Here is an 18,646-nt window from a genome sequence, read left to right as displayed (position 1 = left end):
AAGCTAGGGCCCTCTACTGGGATGGTCTCCCAGGAGGCTTTAACTTATGTTTGAAATTACAAACTGATGGATTTGCAAGTCTCTATCTGGAAATGAACTTAGTGTTTTTTGTATTCAGTTCTTCTAAGACCAATTTTCTACTTAACTGTATATAGTGTCCCCCCCAAAAAAATGTATATGCATACTTTGTGTAGAAAAGGGTGAGATGTAGATGGCCACCTGGGAAGGCACATGGTCAATTTTCTTTAATTATCATCACTGTGTAGGCAGAGCCACGCCTTGGGAACATGTTTCCTCAAGATGGTGACATGTTGTCAGGTTGGCCTTCATATCAGCGGAGGTATCGCCAGGGGTGGGACTAGGTATGTAAATTCAGGCATGCTAGGGCCTACTTAAGAATGCAAATAAGTTGGTGTTACTTCCTGGTATTGGGCTATAAAATAAATGCCTTGGAAGGGTTAGTCATTGTCTTCCTGCCTCTCTAGCAGACAAAATAGCGACCCACCTAGCTCCCAGCTTAAAATCTATCTCTGTGTCTTCTCTCTTTATTTCTAACTCAGTCCCTGGCCACTTCCACTTAGAACGGACTTGTTCATCTCTCTTTCCGAGAAGGATGCGGAAAAGGGAGATCCCCACCATGTCTGGCCCCCCGCCACATCAGGCTCCCGCAACTGTGAATAATTATAAAAGCAGGGTTTATTTAAAAACATTTCATTTTCAGATTGAACTATCAATGGTTACAATGTGTATACATTTTGGGGAAGACATCTTCTCTATTACTTTCTTCAATTTAATGTAGTATAAGGGGGAAGGTTATTGTTTTATTCTTGAAAAGGATAGGTGCAAAGGAAGTGAACAATAGAGAACTCATAATTAGGTAAAAAAGTTGCACAGAAACTAGCCAACATCTTCTTGAATATCTATGGAATCATATTTAGGTTACTTAGGAGTGAGGAGGCTAAGGTAAGAATACAAGTATAGTGGGGAGAAAATATCAAAATTTTGAATTTCAAATTAAGGCAGGATATGGCATGCCCATTTCCTTTAGAATTTATTTGACTAATATTTGCTGTTTGAAAGTATTAATATTACATGGCCAAATAAAATACCTTGCTTCTCTCATGTCTCATTATACCTTTCATTCTTTTATAATTAGGTTTATTTTCTCCATCTGAAATCACCACTACAATTTTCCAACAATGTATGTCAGGTATTCTTATATCTGACATGAATACTCATACAAAATGTTACAGATTTAAACAGAGAACCTAATTAATAGAAACCAGTGGTGCAATAGTATCATCAAAAGTCAGATAAGAGTTGGCCTGGCCTGTGGTCTCACATAAGGTCTTCAACTCATACTCATGGTTCTCTGTCAGTACTTTTAGTTCAAGGTCCTCTCACTTTACTAATAACATTATAAAATTCAACATGGGATATTCTAGTTTATATTTTCCAATTACTCCCAAGTGACTATAGCTTCCATACTTTTTCAAAAAAAGGAAAACAAACTAATGGTAACAGTCTTTTTTGAGTTGTAGAAATGAAGAAACTTTTTCATAGTTTAGAATAAGATTCTTGCAACAAAAGAGGCAAAATTATGAAAAATAATTGTGCCTTAGTTTAAATTCCATGTTTAAATATGTGTTACATAAATGAACAACTAAACAAAGAGTTGAGTGCCTGCTATATATCAGGCAATGTTCTAAAACCTGGGGTTATGAAGATCTGTGTTATAATTACTACTTCTAAGGAGCTTATAACTTGCTAGGGATAGAACCTAGTAAGAAAAACCAACTGGACAGTTCATAGAAAAAGAAAAGAATTGCCAACTGGTGACATAGAACAGTTGGGGCACAAAGGAGATAGTACACACTTCTACTGAGAGTGAGTGGGAAATATGTAAAGTTTTGATCTTTAAGAATGAGTAGATAGCCAAAACTGGTTTGGCTCAGTGGATAGAGAGTCGGTCTGCGGACTGGAAGGTCCCAGGTTCATTTCCGGTCAAGGGCATGTACCTTGGTTGCAGGCACATACCCAGTAGGGGGTGTGCAAGATGCAGCTGATCGGTGATTCTCTCTCATCGATGTTTCTAACTCTCTATCCTTCTCTCTTCCTCTCTGTAAAAAGTCAATAAAATATATTTAATTTTAAAAAAAAGAATAAGTAGGTATTTTTCAAGTAGATGAGAAAGTTCAAACCAATTCAGGGTGACAATAGCATGGAGGTATGAAAGGCCATTGTCCTGAGGTCAGGGACCTGCAGTTGGAATGGCAACAATATAGGCATGAGGCTGGAAAGAACACAGAGCATCTTTGGGGAATTTGGACTTAGTATCATTTTCTTCTCTATCCATTAGACTAGAACAACTTGAAAGGTTGTTTTATACTAGAGGCCCAGTGCATGCGATTCATGCTCTTGGGGGCAGGGGCAGGGGTCCCTCAGCCCAGCATGTGCCCTTTCACAGTCAGGAAGCCCTTGGGAGATGTCAGACTGAGGCCTACTCTGGCAGTTAGATATCCTTAGTGCTGCTGTGAAGGCGGGAGAGCCCAACTTCTGTGTTGAGCGTCTGCCGCCTGGTGCTCAATGCACATCATAACAGCTGGTCATTCCACTGTTCAGTCGATTTGTATATTAGCCTTTTATTATATAGGATTAGCTCAAATGGCCATGATTCCTTGTGAACTGATAAAACATTTGACAGATACATGCTTAAACTTCATTCATTTTAAAATATGGGTCCAGGAAGGTAAGATTTCTTTTGAGGTTTAAAACAGATGCATTTTAGTCAAAGACAAAATTTAAAAAAAAAAAATAATCAGGGATGTTTGCTCTGGCTGTAATAACTAGGTGGGGGCCTCAAGCCAATCTTTAACTGTAGACTTTGAGAAGATGATAACATCATTCATAAAAATGACTTACTATTCACTTTGGGAAGAGAATCATATACACTTGTCACATAGCTAACTTTATATGCCACAAATTTACAAATGATAAAATTCTTTCAATCGTTCCTCACTGGGAAAACTAATGGAAATCCTTACCATAGATATTTAAGACACTTTTTCAGTTCTGATCCGGTATGGATTTTCTCTTATTACTCAGCTTTGCTGCTCTTCTTTGCTGCCACTGTTGTCTTACCCTCTGTTCATGCTAGTATCTTTCTTCCTTTGTTTTGTCCTTTACTATCAGTCTCATGAATTTACTCAAATGTAAATCTAAAACAGTAGGCAGAATGATCTTCCTATGTTGGTCCAGGAGTGAGGGACATCATGTGTTTTCATCCATGTGGTTGCATAGGTTCTCCGAGGTGCTTTGAGCCACATTGTGCTGGAGGAGTGCTGGAGGAGTGTTCGTTCTGACTTTTGGTTCATTGGGACCACATTTTGTATAACACTAAGAATGCACCATTCCAATCCCACCCAACTACATTCCCTTTGAGAAGAATTTTGGGTTGATCTAGTTCTATCGTTTTACACCTGCTATTGCCCAGCTTACCTGACCAAGTAAAGCCTGGAAGTACCAAAAACTAAGAAGAGTCCACTGTCCATTAATTACTTATCTCTGCTAGCCACTTACCTGCTCCTCATTCTCCTGTGTCATAGTCCACTATTGTCACTGTTTAGCACAGACTTGGCATTGTTCATATGTGAAGTGAACAAAACAGAAGCTACTAATCAAGTTGAAAGCAACTCACTTTTCTCTGGAAGGGAATCTTAATCAGTTTTATGGTCATTGCCAAGGGACTAGTATAACCTGAGTTCAAATACCAGACAATATAAAATAAAAGGGATATACAGGTAATTAGATTGTCTCACTAAGTATATATTTTATTTTGATCTGCCCTTCAAGTGTGTCTCTGTGTGTGAAGTTTTTAAAAATATATGGCCACAAGGATGTTTGTTACATTGGGCATCATGCCTATGCAGTAAAATGTTACAGCAGCACCATTCATACCACTCAAGTTCACAATCTGTCAGCATTTCCATTTTACACACCTTCTGAATGAATTCCAAAAGCTACAGCATTAGTAGAGAGCCCACTCATTTGTAAATGTACATATAAAGTTAAAATAAAATCGGTACTTTGGAGTTAGCCTTTGAAAGTTAGGGACTTCTTGGGGAGGGGATGGGAAGTGGAGAGATTAACCAAAGAACATATATGCATATATGCATAGTCCATAGACATAGACAACACACAATAGTGTTGTGAAGGCCAGGGGTGGGACAGGGGCTGGGTGAAGGGGAGCAAAGGAGGGAGGAATGGGGGGACATCTGTAATATTGTCAACAATAAATGAACAAAAATAATAATTGCTACAAACAATGTGCTTCTAAGACCAGATGTGTAGCATGTTGGAGAGAGGAGAGAGCCTGGTTTGAGAAGAAACATTTTCTTTTTTCTAAATATTTAAGTGTATCCCCACCCAAATTCCTTTATAGAACTTTTATTATAGTATCATTTAAGGGAATAACAGGTAGATGTTTCTACTCAGATTTACTCTTCCTGAATCTCCTCTGGTAATTTTCCTCATTTTTCATACGACAAAGTTCTAGTCCATTAAATGGTTAATGCTGTATGGTTTAATTAAAATGTGATACTGTCCTATGAATATAAATAGAATAATTTTTAAATAATAGTTTTAATTATATTAACAGATTATGGAGGGGCACATTAAATGGCATCTCCTAATGTTAAAATTTTTTATAAAAAATATATCAAAATATATCATTGAAAGAGAGTACATCATGGGTGTATATAATTATTTAAAATTTTTATTGAATTTATTAGGGTGACATCTTATCTAATAAAAGAGTAATATGCAAATTGACCATCACACCAAGACACAAGATGGCCACCCCCATGTGGTCAAAGATGGCTGCCCCTAAGTGGACACAAGATGGCCACCACAAGATGGCTGCAGGGGAGGGCAGTTGTGGGAAGTAAGGGTTGACCATGCCATCAGAGGAGGGCAGTTGGGGGAGACCAGGCCAGCAAGAGAGGGCATTTGGAGGGGACCAGGCCTGCAGGAGAGGGCAGTTGGGGGGGACCAGGCCTGCAGGGAAGAGCAGTTGGGGGTAATCAGGCCTTCAGAGGAGGGCAGTTGGGAGATACCAGGCCATCAAGGAAGGGCAGTTGGGGGGAACCAGGACTGCAGAGCAGGGCAGTTAGGGGGTACCAGGCCTCCAGTGGAGAAAAGTTGGGGGGACCCAGGCCTGCAGGGAAGGGCAATTGGGGGAATCAGGTCTGCAGGGGAGGGTAGTTGGGAGCCAGCAGCCCTTGATTGTGAGAGGGATATCTGATCCCACTGGGACCAGGCCTAAATGGGTGGTAGGACATCCCTCAAGGGGTCTCAGATTGGAAAGGGTGCAGGCTTGGCTGAAGGGCAACCCCCACCCCCCTGTGGTGCATGAATTTCATGCACTGGGCCTCTAGTTGTTTAATAAAGTTATATAGGCTTCAGGTGTACACTCTATAATGCATCATCTGTAAATTGTATTGTGTTCACTATCCAAAGACAAGTCTCCTGTCACCATTTATCTCCTCTTTACTCTCTTCTACATCCCCCCACCTGCCTTTTTTTTCTTCTGGTAATTACCATGATGTTCTCTGTGCTTTATGAGGATTTGTGTGTGTGTGTGTGTGTGTGTGTGTGTGTGTGTGTGTGTTTGTGTTTTTTTGTTGTTGTTGTTGCTTAATCCCTTCACCTTTTTCACCCAGATGCTCATATTCCCTTCCTTCTAAAAGCTGTCAGTCTGTCCTCTGTGTTTATGAGTCTGTTTCTATTTACTTTGTCAGATTATTTTGTTCATTACATTCCACATATAAATGAAATTATGTGGTATTTGTATTTGACTTATTTTACTTAATATAATAATCTCCAGGACCATCCATGCTTTTGCAAATGGTAAGCTTTCCTTCCTTTTTTAGGGCTGTGTAGTATTCCATTATATAAATGTACCACGACTCATCCACTCTTTTTTTTTAAATAACACTTGCTGTGTTGTGTGTTTTGTTTTTTTAATATAGTTTATTGATTTTTTTACAGTGAGAAAGAGAGAGGGACAGAGAGTTAGAAACATCATTAAGAGAGAAACATCGATCAGCTGCCTCTTGCACACTCCCTACTGGGGATGTGCCCGCAACCAAGGTACATGCCCTTGACCAGAATCAAACCTGGGATCCTTCAGTCCATAGGTCGACGCTCTATCGAGAGCCAAACCGGTTTTGGCAGCTCATCCACTCTTATATTGATGGGCACTTGGGCTGCTTCCAAATCCTGGCTATTGTAAATAATGCTACAATGAACTAGAACAAATAGTCCAAAAACATGCATGGAACCACAAAAGACTCTGAATAGCCACAGCAATCTTCAGAAAGAAGAACAAAGTTGGAGGAATTATGTTACCTGGTATGACACTATACTACAAGTGCATAGTAATCAAATCAGCATGGTACTGGGATAAAAAGACACATAGATTAAAGGAAGAGAATAGCAAGCCCAGAGATAAACCCATGTCTTTATGGTAAATTAATATTTGACAAAGGAGGCAAGAACATACAATGAGGTAAAGGTAGTCTATTCAATAAATGATGTGAAGAAAATTGGATAAAAAATATTAGATTACCTTTTTTGATCATACACAAGAATAAAGTCAAGATGGATTAAAGACTTAAATGTAAGACTCAAAACCATAAAAAAAAAATAGAGAGCATAGGCAGTAAACTCTCAGACATTTCTCATAGCAGTATTTTTTCTGATATATCTCCTCAGCTAGGAAAGAAAAAATAAATAAATAAACAAATGGGACTACATCAAACTAACAAGTTTTTTCGTGGAAAAAAAGAGCTATCAACAAAATGAAAAGAAACCCCATTGTAGGGGAGAATATATCTGCCAATGATACATATGGTAAGAGGTTAATATCCAAAATTTATTTAAAAAAACTTATATAACTCAATACTAAAAAACAAATAATCTGGCAAAGGACCTGAACAGACACTTCTCCAAAGAGATGGTCAATAGACATATGAAAAGATGCTCAATGTCTCTAATTATTAAAGCAATGCAAATTAAAATCACAATGAGATATCAACTCACACCTGTCAGAATGGCTATCAGTAAGTCAACAAAGGAGTGTTGGAGGATGTTGTGGGAAAGGGAATCCTCATGCCCTGTTGATGAGAATGCAGATTGATGCAGCCATGTGGAAAACAATATGGATGTTCCTCAAAAAATAAAAAAATGGAACTGCCTTATGACCCAGCAATTCCACTTCTAAGAAACATGAACATTGATTCAAAAGAATACATGACTCCTGTGTTCATTGCAGTGTGTGTATATTAAATTTAAAGGATAATAAAGCAACAGTACCACATAAGAAATATGACATTGTTAGTGCCTGTAAGCCTCTGCATGCCCCACTCTCATCCATTGACTCCCATTCCTGCCCCAGTCACATCTTCTAACATTTAAATAAACATTTTAAAAGAAGGTTTAAACTGAAACAATTTTTTTCAAGCCTAAGAAGAATTACTATTTATTCAATGACTCTTGTCAAAGATTATGGTGGGTATTATATTTCTTTCCCCTCTAAAATAAATCCTTAAGTTTTTAGCCTCAAACACTTCTACATTTGTCTGGTCAGTCTGTCCATGACTCCTTCTCGAGGCTTATCTGGGTCTTTGCTTGGAAAGGGCACTCCTATTTCTGATTCTCTCTGTTCCAGCCCAATCTGTCTGCCACAGTTGTTTCCCAGCGGATCTGAAAATAAAAAGAGTGTGTGATTAATAGCAGGATTCAGTATAACTACACTTGATTCCATTGGCTATCATCCAATAGGGAAAATGAATCCAAACAATTATATTTGACCTTCTTGTGCTCTAAAATAAGAGTTCCAACCTGGCCACACTTTTATTTATTCAAAGATCTCAAAGGCTTCAGATTGGCAAGTATTCTAAGATGAAATTTTCTAAATTTACTCTCTCAATTGTACCTTCTAAAATTATTGACACACAATTCTTAGACTTTAACATTTACATGTCTCCCATTTTGTTCAAGCAAACACTAAAACTTACACTAGTCTTATGAATTAATCATACCATTTTCCCCTTCTAATTTATTTTGTGTAATTTATTTATTTATTTATTTATTTTGTGTTTCCATACAGATTATTAAGTAAATAGTCTTTCCCTGCTACCTGTTGAGAATGTATGTGTGCAGCGAGAGACAGAGACAGAAAGAGATGAGATTCAAGAACCAATTCTTTTTTTTTTCATTGCTGCTCCTTAAGTCTATTTAGCTCTTTATTTCCACATTTTAATTTAGGAAGTAATTTAGAATGAAAGTATTTAGTTGGATGACATACAAATCACTTCTCTCCTCAGTAGAAATTTTAGACATGTCTAAAAACTCTATAGCATTTCTAAAAGTTCTTTAAATTAGTGAAATAGTTTGTGTTAATACTGAATAAATTTTTTTAAAAAAATTTTATTGTTTAAAGCATTACATGAGTTTTTTTCCCCCTCCATACGTCTGTGTTCATTGGTTTTGCTCATATGCATGCATACAAGTCCTTTGGTAGATCTCTTACCCCCTTACCCCACAGCTTCCCTCATAGGTTGTACAGTCTGTTCAATGCTTCTATATCTCTGGTTCTATTTTTGTTCATCAGTTTATGTTGTTCATTATAATATATTCCACAAATGAGTGAGATCATGTGGTACTTACCTTTCTCTGACTGGCTTATTTTTTTATTTTTTATTTTTAATATATTTTAATTGATTTTTTACAGAGAGGAAGGGAGAGAGATAGAGAGCTAGAAACATCGATGAGAGAAACACCGACCAGCTGCCTCTTGCATACCCCCTACCGGGGATGTGCCCTCAACCAACATACATGCCCCTGACCAGAATCGAACCTGAGACCTTTCAGTCCACAGACCGACACTCTACCACTGAGCCAAACCGGTTTTGGCTGACTGGCTTATTTTGCTTAGCATAATGTTGTCTAGAATTTTTTAAATGAAAAAAAAAAAAAAAGAGGGAGAGAAAACTTTGATATCTAACTTGTCTCAAAACTAAGGACTTAGGATAGTTTCTGCCCACTGTAATCACTGATCGTTTTCTTCTCAGAGGTTAGTTTTTATAATTTTTCCACATTCATAACTACTATATCCAATGTGTTAAACAATATATCTGTAGCCTAGGATCAGATCCATATATTTTGGAATATATATTCAAGGGAAAAAGTATTTAGATTTCTATTATAATGCCAGCCCAAAAGTACATGGCATTACTTTGTTTAAAGCAATATTAAGTGTGGACAGAAAACATTTGGGAAATATAAGAAATGGAAAAAATTAGTGTTTCTTCAAGGATAACCAGACTAATTCTCAGGGAAGATGGATGTTCTTCCTAAAAATCTTTGGTTTGAATAAAATGCAAAAGAAACAGCACTGGGCAACAGTAGCTAAAATAAATTTTCCCTCTTGGATCAGCATTTTATAAAAGGAAGAACTTTTAAATTTATAGATTAGAATGCACCAAGGGTTGTTTTTATAATGTGAAAGTTAAGTAGCACCTGAATATCATGAATGGATATGTTTTGTGTGAAATGCTTCTTTAAAATATATTGTGTTATTGAGCACAGTTATGTAAATAATGGGTGATGGTTTTAATCTATAATAATAAAAGCATTATATGCTCGTTAGACCTGTTGGCTGAACAGCTGAAGGACAATCCGGATGAACTTCCAGACAAAGCAGGGGCTGCAAGGGCCAAGGTGGCCACAGTGGCTGTGAGGGCCTAGTCACTTGAACAAATTTCGTGCATTGGGCCTCTAGTATTATATAAACATCTCCTTTGTTATGTAGAATCTGAAAGATTCTACAAACCCTGGTGCTTAAGAAATCAGTGAACTGCCGAAACCGGTTTGGCTCAGTGGTAGAGCGTTGGTCTACGGACTGAAAGGTCCCAGGTTCGATTCCGGTCAAGGGCATGTACATTGGTTGTGGGCACATCCCCTGTAGGGGGTGTGCAAGAGGCAACTGGTTGATGTTTCTCTCTCATTAACATTTCTAGCTCTCTATCCCTCTCTCTTCCTCTCTGTAAAAAATCAATAAAATATATTTAAAAAAAAAAGAAATCAGTGAACTCATATAGGTTTTTTAGGAAGGACACAGGAATGTGAAACTCCCTCACACTCTGGATGAGAGAACCAATGCTCTTTTCATGTACCTACATTTCTACAGGTAGGTCTATAGCTTGTAACTGTAGGTCTTTATATGCAATATGATGGAGTGGACCTAGCTCAGTATGGATCAAATCTTAGCTTTGCCACCTAGAAGCCATGGGATATCAGGTACCTTATTCAGTTTCTCTTAGCTTCAGTTTCCCTATTTGCAGAATAAAGATAATACTGCTATTCATGTTCATGGGGGTGCTGTGAACATGAAGAGTAAATGAAATAATCCATGTGAGGTGCCAAACAGTCTGACACATAGCACTTGCTCAGTAAATGTCACCGCTTCCCAACCATCCTTTAAAAAAATTATTTATTGTTGAAAGTATTACATATATTCCTTTTTACCCCCATTAACCTCTTCTAGCCCACCCCCACCCCCACCCCAGGCCTTCACCACCCTATTGTCTGTGTCCATGGGTTATGCATACATGCATACAGGTTCTTTGGTTGATCTCTTCCCAACCACCCTCTCCTGGCTTCCCTCTGAGATTCAACAGTCTGTTTCATGCTTCTACGTCTCTGGATCTATTTTGTTCATTAGTTTACTTTTTTCATTAGATTCCACATATGAGTAAAATCATGTGATTCTTGTCTTTCTCTGATTGCTTATTTCACTTACTAACTATTCTTGAAGTCTATAAAAATCCCAATTTTACAAAAATCATAAAACAGATTGGAAGACAAAGGTATAGTAATAGAGACAATTAGAAATAGTCACATTAGGAATACAGGTCTTTCTGATGTGATAATAGTAGTAACATTATTATTTTTACATTTTTATCATTTTAAAACATTTTGGTAATTTAAACTTTATATTTTTTCATTTAGTTTTTATTTTTTTAATGTATTGAGGTGACATTGGTTAATAAGATTATATAGGTTTCAAGTGTACATTTCTGTGACTCATGATCTGTATATTGTGTACCCACCACCCAAAGTCAATCATCTGCCATCACCATATATTTGACCCCTTTACCATTTACTGCACCGCCATTCCCTTCCCTCTGGTAACCACCATACTGGTATCTGTGTCTATGAGTTTCAGTTCTATATCCCATATGAGTGAAGTCTTATGTTCTTAGCTTTTTATGACTGACTTATTTTGCTTAGCATAATATTCTCAAGGTCCATCCATGTTATCATAAAAGGCAGTATTTCATCTTTTCTAATGGCTGGGTAGTATTCTAGTGTGTATATATATATATATATATATATATATATATATACACAATATATATATATATCAATCACATTTTCTTTATCTAGTCCTCTACTGGAAGACATTTTGGTGGTTTCCATGCCTTGACCACCAGAAATAGTGCTGCAATGAACATAGCGGTGCATGTATCTTTGAAAAATAAATGTTTTCTCAAGTTTTTCTGGTAGATACTCAGAAAAGGGGTTTCTGAGTCATATGGTAACTCTATTCTTAATTTTTTGAGGAACTGCCATACTGTTTCAATAGTGAATCAGTTTACATTCCCGCCAACAGTGAATAAGAGTTCCTTTTCCTCCACAACCTCTCTAACACTTGTTATTACTTGTTGAGAATAGCCATTCTGATCAGTGTAAGGTAGTTCTCATTTGCATTTCCCTAAAAGCTAGTGAAGTTGAGCATCTTTTCATATACCTGTTGGCGATTTGTATGTATTCTTAGGAGAAGTCCTCTGGCCATGTTGAGGTCCTCTGGCCATTTGTAGTTGGATTGTTTGCTTGTTTGGTGTTGAGTTGTTGCAACTCTTATGAAGTTTACCTTGCAGGTAGGAAACAAACTATCCTTTCACACTGGGGGGTGGGGGAGAGGCTCTTCCCTAGCTGCATGGTATAAGCCCAAGATAACCAGAAACATCCCTATTTTCACTTGGAAACAAAATAAAAGCTGCAATTAATAGAGCTATTGGTTTAAACTGAGACACATCTGCCTCCAAACCCTCCAAATGGTAGCAATTATAGTTTTAATGTTGATGACTTACCACTAATCAAGACCTGTATTTATATCCCTACCAATGAATGTGTGTTCACATAGCTAGCTTACATATGACATAAACATTCCTATGAATCCTAAAGCTTGTTTGCTTCCAACTCAGGCAGTTCACCAAGTACTGTATTAGAAGGCAGAGTCCATGTCTGTGCTATGAGAGACATATTCAGTAACACAGGAACTGCTTAATACTGTCCCCTGAATCTAATATGGTCAGAAAAAAGAAAATATTTCATTCCCTATATTGGTTTCAATATTTTTTAAAATCTAGGAAATCTGTAACAATGTAGGTACCAGGAAAAGTATGCTATTCCTTTACAAGTGAATCAATGTTGATTCAAGGAAAGGTTCCAGAGGGGTTAATTAAAAGAATTATTCACACACACACACACACACACACACACACACACAGCTGTGACTATGTGAAGCTAGTATAAGTTCATAAAAACCAAGATCTGACAGACTAATCTAATTTGCTTTGGGGATAGGTTGGCAAAAGTGTTGGAATACATTCTCTCTCTCTCTCTCTCTTTTTTTTTTTTTTTCAATTTATTGATTTAGAGAGAGAAAGGAAGGGAGGGAGGGAGAAAAGAGAGACTTGCTGTTCCACTTATTTATGCATTCATTGGCTGCTTTGTTGTATGTGCCCTGACTAGGGATCAAACCCACAACTTTATCATATTGGGATGATGCTCTAACCAATTTAATTACCTGGTCAGGGCCAAGAATACATTTCAATACAGTGTATATGATCTTAACAAGACACTGGATTTTTATGATATTCTAATGGAGAAGAGAGAGAAATATGTTTTATAATAACACAAGCCAAAAATATATCATTACTCAAGGGATGTTAATTAATAAATAGATATAAACCTGAAAAAAAATGTCTCCCAGGGTATCATACAGTTCTGATATTAAGGATATGGAAATAATATAATGTTGTGATTTAAGTGGGGCAACCATCTTGTTCCACTTTGCCTCAGACTTTCCTACTCTGATTACTGAAAGTTCCAAATTCTGGAAAACCCTTCAATTCCAGGCAAACAAGGGTGATGGCAAATCACTCTAGATTTGAACAGTGACTACCATAAAGAAAATAAAATTATCAGGCAGCAGATTGGAAAGCACTGATTCATGAGCGAGCCTAATATGTTTGAGAAGCTACAAGTAATTCAGGGTTGCCCGAGCCAGGATTAGTAGAAAAGAACAAATAGCCAGGAATTGGGTTCTATAGGATCTTTTTTTTTTTTTAAGTTGTAGTTAAATACATTTAACATAAAATTGACTTTTAAGTGTGCAGTGGCTTTAGGTATATTCACATTGTTGTACAACCATCACCACCATCCAATCCAGAACTGTCTTCAACTTCCCAAGCTGGAATTCAGTAAGCATTAAACATTAACATTTCCTTCTCCAATCACCCACTAGAAACCATTGTTTTACTATCTATGTCTATGAATATACTTATTTTAAGTACCTCATATAAGTCAAATCATATAGTATTTGTCCTTTTATGACTGGTTTATTTCACTTAGCATAATGTTTTAAAGTTTAATCAATGTTGTAGCATATGTCAGAATTGCCTTCCTTTTTAAGGCTAACTGACTGTATGTACCAGTATATACCACATTTTGTTTCTCCATTCATCCATTGATGGATACTTGGGTAGATTCAACCTTTTGGTTATTGAGAATAATGCCATTATAAACATGGGTGTACAAATAACTTCTTGAGTTTCTGCTTTCAATTCTTTTGAGCATATACCCAGAAGTAGGATTGCTGGATAATATGGTAGTTCCATTTTTAATTTTTTTAGGAGCCATCATATTGTTTTCTACAGTGGCAACACCAATTTACATCCTTACAGGGAGTGTGCAAGAGTTCCAATTTCTCCACATCATTGCCAATACTTATTATTTTCATTCAGGAGTCTAAAGAAAGGTAAAACAAGATTTAGATGAATTGAATATAAGTTATTGTGAGGCACCCAAATGAATATATCTAGTTGGTGGTTGAATATAGTGACCTGGAGCTCAGTATGAGCTTGGCTTGAAATATACTTATCACTGCGCAGGTGGATCCTGAAACCACAGATTGCCCAAGAACAGTAGGTGAAATAAAATCACATTTATTTATAAGAAACACCAAAATTTATGGGCCTACTGAAGAATAAGAAAGAACATTTATGAAGGTGAAATCAACAGGGATACAATTTCAGCTCAAAATAAAAACATTATAAAAATTAGAGTTGTTCAAAAAGGGGGAGGGGGTGCGGGGTGGTGTTGGTTCCTTTTGTTGAAAGTGAGTGCCCAGCCTTTGGGACTGTTGTCAGAAGCAAGCCAACCACTTGTCTGGATGTCTCAGGAGGGATTCATTTCTTGCTGAGGATTTGGTTTCCATGCTAAGAGTATAATTTTTTATATCTAAACAAACAAACAAACAAACAAAAAACAACCCTACTGTTTCATCAGAAAACAACGTGAATTAACAAATTCCTGGGAGATTTTTTCCTTGTTTAATAGCTGAGGTTTCCAGGACTGATTGAATTTATTAACAAGAAATACATGAGGCTACTTTAGACTTCCAAGTCAAAAGCTAGGCATACCCCACTCAAAAACTGCTGCAAATATTTAAGGGAAAATAAGCCAAAATAATAACTGTGATGTTCTTATAAATAATGCCTGCTGAAAGACTCACAGAATAGTGGCCAAAACACTTTGGTTCCAGAAAGATGAATAAAAGAACTTGCCAGCACTTCGAAAGACAACCGCCCTGTGTTTGCTTATGGGTGGTTATAGTTTTATTTATGATTATTAAATATGAATATGGGAACATGATGAATTAAGAAAATATGAATAAGAACATAAGCCAGAATTACTCTTGATTTCTGTCCCAAATAATAAGATTCCTTGGAAAATACAAAGCAACAAAGTAAAAAACTCTCTGAGAGCTACTTGATAAATATCCCATCTTCTGGCTGGAAAAAAGAGCCACCTTTGCCTGTGAGTCCTTTATTTGTTCTGTAACTCATAAGGAGGACCACCTGCCTCATCACACTGACTGACAGAACAGCTGCTTTCTCTCAGACAAGGCCTGCGCCCAGGACCCACCAGACCTGGATGAAATGCAGATCGCCAGTTAATGTAATCCCATTGCTGGTCTCTGAGGGACGGTAACTGGCTTTCCAAACAAATGCCAACAGTCTGGGAATCATCTCTATAGTCTATATATAGGCAAGGCTGTTTGGAAATGAACGCAATAAATCATTGTCTTACAGCTGAATTATTCATTTTTGACACATACACTCCCCATCTGTACCTCTAAGAAAGTAAGGTTTATCTAAAAACTGCACCAATATCCTTTCAGAGTCAGCGTGAGGATTTGAAGCCTGTCTCTATCATTTACTAGCCGTAACCTTGGTTATCTTTGCCTGTTTTTTTATCAGCCAAATGGGATTATTATGAGAATTAAATGAGTTTCACATACATAGCGTATTGTAGTATGGTTTCTTAGTGCTCAAAAAATGTATGCAGGATGTACAGGGTTTCTGTACCTATCTATCGGAGAACTTCTCGAAGTAATGGATGTTCTTCCTGAGCAGACAATGAAAGAGGACCTATGATGCTTAGCAAATTAGCTTTTAGTTCAAAATCAAAATAGGTTGCCTCACTTGTTGAACTATGGGTATGAATCACTATTTCATACATATTCCCCAGGATCTGGAATCTCCAGTCTTTTCCAGAAGAGGAACTGTTTATGATATATAATGATATCCCCCACATTTTTGACATGCTGACATGTGTGGGTCCCTAGAGTTCCAGGTGATTAGAGGTTTAGAGGCAGGGGGAAACCTATTGCTAAGAGTTGATACTATATAGTTCATTGACGCAATATTTGAACTAAATAACCTTCTTATTTTAAGTAATCACCAATATAAAAAAATCAAAATTTTAGAGCTAGGAAGGGCCTTTGATTATTATCAAAGAGATAGATAATAGATAGATAGATAGATAGATAGATAGATGACAAAGATTAGATAGAGAGATAGAGATAGAGGTGAAGAAGCTGTGACACAGATGCTGAATTATTTGATCAATACTTCTGAACAAATTAGTGGTAGAAGACTAATCCACCTCTCCTAGTTCAGTTCCCTCATATTTTCATCCAATAAATATTGAGATACTTCTCAAACTCTTGCAATGTGCAAGATAGTAAGAGTAAGGCGTTGAATAAAACATCATCTGATCCCTCAAGGACTTGAGTGTAGAGAATTCTCCAAGCAAAAGGCCCATTCTTGTACAGTGTGATAAACACCATGTGCTGTCATGTTGGGTGGAAAGATGTCATAGGGGAATGTTATACTCTATCAATAACATCTCATCATCACAGAGGACTTGCTCTGTGTTAACACTGTCCTCGGCTCCAGGCATACAAATGTGAAGGGATTACAACCATTACTCTTGAATGACTGTATAGCTTATCACAAATACAGTATAAGGTAGCACATTCCATGTTATATGAGTGTTGCGGACAGCATAGTGCTTAGTTTAGAAGAGACCTTACTCTCCAAGGAGATGAAAACAACATTGAACTTTGAAGGAAGTTCAGAACAGGATGTGTTGTGCTCAGAATTTATTCCAGGAAGCCATATTTCTAATGTCAAATCTGATTCCATCCCCAAATAATACAGCTGTTCTCATGACAGTCTTTTTCAGAACTTATAAGAAAGAATTTAAGTATGATGGACTCAGAGGGTCCCTTCCTCTCCCACATATCTTGTTTTCTTCATGCCTTCTAGTTTATATTCTCTCAAGGATTCCCTTCATATTCAAATGCATTTTAAAGATTATTCTCCTATTCCCTTCTTAGTATCCTGCTTTAGCTATCCCTCAAAAAGTTATTTTCCTAATTCAGCTTTTTAAGAAATATTTCAAAATAGATTTTTCTACATTAAACTTTGACATTACCCAAACATAACCTAATATGCGACTTCTAAGTAACAATGGTTTTTTAAATGTGTGAATGTGAATTTTTAAAATAGTATAAAAATCTATTGAATAAGTGAATAATAAGGAAACACTAATAACAAATGCTTAGACATTATTATCTAAACTTGGACAAACAAGGATTTTTTTCCAAATCAAATATGAAATTATCAACCCAAGATAATTAGGAGGTCGGTGATGTAATAAAATCAACTTTTAAATGGCTGTCATGCTGCATTTCCTAGAAATCTTCAAATGCTCTTGAAATAAAAGATAAAGTACTAAAACAATTGCATGAAATCATATTTCTAAAGATTTAAAATTTTTCCTAATTCTCTACATTATTTAGGGCAAAAGTTATTTTCCCAGGAAGGAAACTTTACTTTAAGAAACCAATCCAGTATTTCCCTTGCTAAGAAATAAGCCAAATGGTTCCAACACATGTAATTTATTTGGGGGAAAATCAGAAATACAGAGACACTTTAATAATGAAGTACCACTGTTTATTCCTAGAAGTTTTCTTCTTGATAAAAGATGATGAGATGCCGAAGCTGGTTTGGCTCAATGGTAGAGTGTCGGTCTGCAGACTGAAAGGTCCGGGGTTTGATTCCAGTCAAGGGCATGTACATTGGTTGTGGGCACATCCCCGGTGGAGGGTGTGCAGGAGGCAACTGGTCGATGTTTCTCTCATTGATGTTTCTAGCTCTCTATCTCTCTCCCTTCCTCTCTGCAAAAAATCAATAAAATATATATATTTTTTAAAAAAGAATGAGAGATAATAATCAGTGTCTACCAGAAAACAAAATAAAGCAAAAATTTGAAAACCTGCAGCAAGTGATTATATGAGATCAGTAAGACATTCTAGAAAGAACTTGAACTGGGAGCAAGATGCCTGGATTTGCCACTTATAAAGCAGAAGAGAATAGATTACACAGATATGTCTTTTTAATGCTTCACTTTAAGTGTGTTATTTCATGTTTTTGACAAATGTATAGAAAGCATCACCCTACACAAAATTTGGACTACATACATCACCCTAGAACATTTTCTTATGCCCATGACAGTCAATCCCCTCTCCCTTCCCTGCCTCAGCTACTGATTTTATTTCTAGCACTATAAATTACTTTTATGTTTTCTAGAACTTCATATAAATGGAACCATACAATAATTATTCTCTTGTCTAGCTTCAGCACAATTGTTTTTGAGACTCATCCATACTGGGGTGTGCATTAGTTTTTCTTTTTGATGCAGAGTATATTCTACTATATAAATATAAATTTTAATAATCCCACTCCTTATTGATGGACATTTGGATTGTTATAAAACTGCTATGGGAAACCAATCCTCTTGCTATTAGTTTTTCATTTGTCCCTTCACATTTTTTGTTCTTCTGTTTCTTCTTATCTGGGTTAATCAAATATTTTTTTTAGCA

Source organism: Pipistrellus kuhlii, unplaced genomic scaffold (assembly GCF_014108245.1).
Source record: "Pipistrellus kuhlii isolate mPipKuh1 unplaced genomic scaffold, mPipKuh1.p scaffold_m20_p_2, whole genome shotgun sequence".
Taxonomy (NCBI): domain Eukaryota; kingdom Metazoa; phylum Chordata; class Mammalia; order Chiroptera; family Vespertilionidae; genus Pipistrellus; species Pipistrellus kuhlii.
This window is presented reverse-complemented; position numbering follows the sequence as displayed.